Source organism: Octodon degus, unplaced genomic scaffold (assembly GCF_000260255.1).
Source record: "Octodon degus isolate 3935 unplaced genomic scaffold, OctDeg1.0 scaffold00430, whole genome shotgun sequence".
NCBI classification, from domain to species: domain Eukaryota; kingdom Metazoa; phylum Chordata; class Mammalia; order Rodentia; family Octodontidae; genus Octodon; species Octodon degus.
The window spans coordinates 178,039-181,491 of NW_004525006.1; positions in this window are offsets into that span (position 1 = coordinate 178,039).

Sequence of the window (3,453 nt, forward strand, 5' to 3'; positions counted from 1 at the left end):
CTCAGGAAGGGCTTTATATATTATAAGAATTAATGAACTGATAAATATTTGATTTATTGAGAAGAGAAGCTTAATGTTGTTATTACCCTATAACATAAGCAGTTGAGCTTAACCTCACTATCTGTCTGAATGTCAAACATCTTAGACAGAACATGGAACAGGTATCTTCCATCAAGTCGACCTTGATGAATTTTCTGATTTCTGGCAGCAGGCAGGCAGGGGTCCTGCTGTCTGAGCTGTGTGGATTTTGTGGGGGGAGGGCTAAGTGCACCTGTGGAAAGCCCAGTATCTCCCTGCTGACCAGTGACAACCAGGAGGTGACAGCAGGCACACAAAGGCCCTAGGAAGGCTACTTCCCACTCAGGGCAGAGCAGCAGGAAGTGGAGAATGGGGTGCCCTGGACAGATGTCTGCCTTCTGGTCACAGTCCCTGCAGTAGCCTGGGGTACAGAGAACAAGGCTATCCTTGCCAAGCGGCTGACAGACCATTGTAATAAGGAGAGATTTTTTAAAAACACGTTTCTTATAGGCTGCATCAGATATCTTCAGTATTAAAGCTCTGTAATAATGCATGTAGAAATAAATTTAGCTTTAACTGAATTTTATTAGTGAAAAATAACTACATAGGCAAAACTCTTTGTGTGTCCCCCTTGGGGACATTTGAGTCATCTGTGGTACTTGTCAACATGTAGATTTTTTTTGCCTGGATGTCTGGGTTTTGTCCACCTCTTCAGATGATTTCTACATGTGTCTGACTTTGAAAATCATTCCTCAATAGGATAGAATAGATGTACCTGTTTAATACAAAGCCATAGCTAAGAATCCAGGGACATTTGCACATTGCTTGTAGTAAGAGTCTAATTGTCCCTGAGATTCCTTCAATCCTCTTTCAGAGGTGGGGATCACAGTGTCAGGACTGCTAAGGCAGGTGCTGGGGTTCGAGCTTCAGGTGCACCCATCTGAATGGGCTGAACACTGGAGGTCATGCCGGGAAGCTGAGTGTGAACCTGACTGCTGTGCTGCTCTAGTGAAAAATGTATGTGTAGGGTTTCTTTTTCTTCTTTTTTTTGTTTGTGGTACCAGGGATTGAAGTCAGGACCCTGCACTTGCCAGGCAGTTGTTTATTCTAAAGACTTATCTCCCTGGCCCCTAGTTTTATTTTCTGAGTAACTTACAACATGGGGATTTTGTTGAAGTACATTCCTTAACAGAACATTTATATGTTATAATTATTAAAATTAAATTTCTATCTAATTCAAAAAATTCTACCTTGTTATGCATTCAATGCTAAGATATAAGTATATCTTAGAAGAATCTTCAGGTGGTTTGACAATTTTGTTCACATTAACCCTTTAATTTCCTGAAAACATTTTGCTTAATGAGGGGAAGCTCTTTAATTCCACACAAGTAAGTGATCAAGCTGATTCTTTTAAGGTACTAGACTCATTTTTAATATTTTGTATATGGTAATGAAGTGATATTTGTAACACTGGAATACAATATTGTGTTTATGCATTTGGATTGTGAAAAATTACTCACATATCATGGAAAATCATTTTCATATAATGGTAATCAAAGATATTCCAGAACTATGAAATAGTTATACTCATAATACTTAACATCTACCTCAGACATTACTATGAAATTCCATATTGTTCACTAGATTCACTGACCACTGATGTTGGCTCTCTCTCTCTCTCTCTCTCTCTCTCTCTCTCTCTCTCTCTCTCTCTCCTGTCTCTTTCTGTCTCTGTCTCTCTCCCTTTCTCTCATTCTCTTTCTCCCTCTCTCTTTTTCCCTATATTGCTATATCTTGTTCTGCCTCTGTCTCTTGCATATATATATATAAAAATAATGCATTTAACACATTGCTTGCTTACACTGCCCTGGCACCCAGGGCTTAGGCAAGGTTCAGGTGCTCTTCCCATCTCTGCCTCACAAGTCCCTGGAACCGCAGCCCTGTGCCCCATGCCCAGGTCTTCTCTTTAGAAGGCAGCCTGTGTTCATTAGATAAGTCTAATTCCTGTAGATCATTCTGGCCCCACTTCTAGCTCCTACTCCCACCATCTCTCTAAAACAGGAGATAACAAAGCTCATGGGTCACTGGCTGGATGCTACAGTGTACTGAAGTATGTAACAGGCATAAAGCTATTGCGTGCTCTGGATCCAAAGGCTTGCAGGATAAGTAGTGTTCCTGATGAATATCACACTGAAGTGGGTGGGTCATTTTAGCAGCATAGCACAGTGAAGTGGATCACTGTATTTTTGTTTGTTTTTTTCCTTTTTCTTTTTGGGAGCAGTAACATGTAAATAATGAAATATATTGATTTTAGCAATTTTTAAGTGTCTTTGATTGTGTTCTTGTGGCTGCCTCTATGGCCTGAGTCAATTCAAAATGTTTACTTTTCATGGTTATTTTACCTTTGGAAAAGTGTCAGGTATAGTTAATAAGGTGAATGAAGACCCACTGTGATGGTTTCATGAACTGTATTTTTTTTTTTATTAGACAGCACTTGGCAGCAGCGTTCAGTGTTCTTTTATAATCATACCTCATAAAGATATGGAAGAAAACTTCCAGAACTGCTTTAGGAAGTGGCAAGAAGTATGGGAATGGCATAACTGTTTAAAGGATGTTGACTATTTTGAAAGGAATTAATGGCAATGTGTCTTTTACTATGATAAATTTTGCTTTATTCATTTAATTTAGTTTAGTTTTGTTTTATATTTTTGGAGAAAATGTCTCACTATGTTGTTCAGACTGACTTTCAAGTCACTATGGAGCCCTGGCTGATCTCAAACTCACAGTGATTCTCCTGCCTCAGCCTCCCAAATGCTGGGATTACAGGAGTGCATCACTCTATGCAGCCTGTAGTAAATTTATTATTTTTATTTTTATTTATTTTTATTTTTTTCCCATAATTGTATTGATAAACAAATAGCAAATGAGACAGTTGCAAATCAAATCGGTAGGACAGTTTCAATAATTAACACACTGCACACATTCTTCCTAGTGGTTAATTGCTGTACAACATGTGGACTTGATATCCTATTTACAAACACCATTAGAACAAATCATTCTATTCAATAAGAGAATATAACTATATATCTATCCAAACCACTTTGAATACACAGATACAATTGTCTGTATCCCCTTTTTTTGTTAAGTTCCGTTATTTGAATATCATAGGTGTGTAAACTCAGTAAAATATTCTAAAAGAGTCCAGTAGCCCATAATAGTATTGGGTCTTCTGCTTGACTGACAATGTTAGAAATTGTTGACCTGAGTCCCCACAGCTCAATATAACAGTATGGCTTTACTTCTCATATTTTGCTTTTATACTTTTCTGCTGGATGGCCAAGACCAAGGTAAAGCAGGACCTATGCAACAAGAGTTGTAGCTTTTGGGTCTGATAAGGTCAGTGAAATCCCCTCAGGATTTATCCTGAAATCCTGC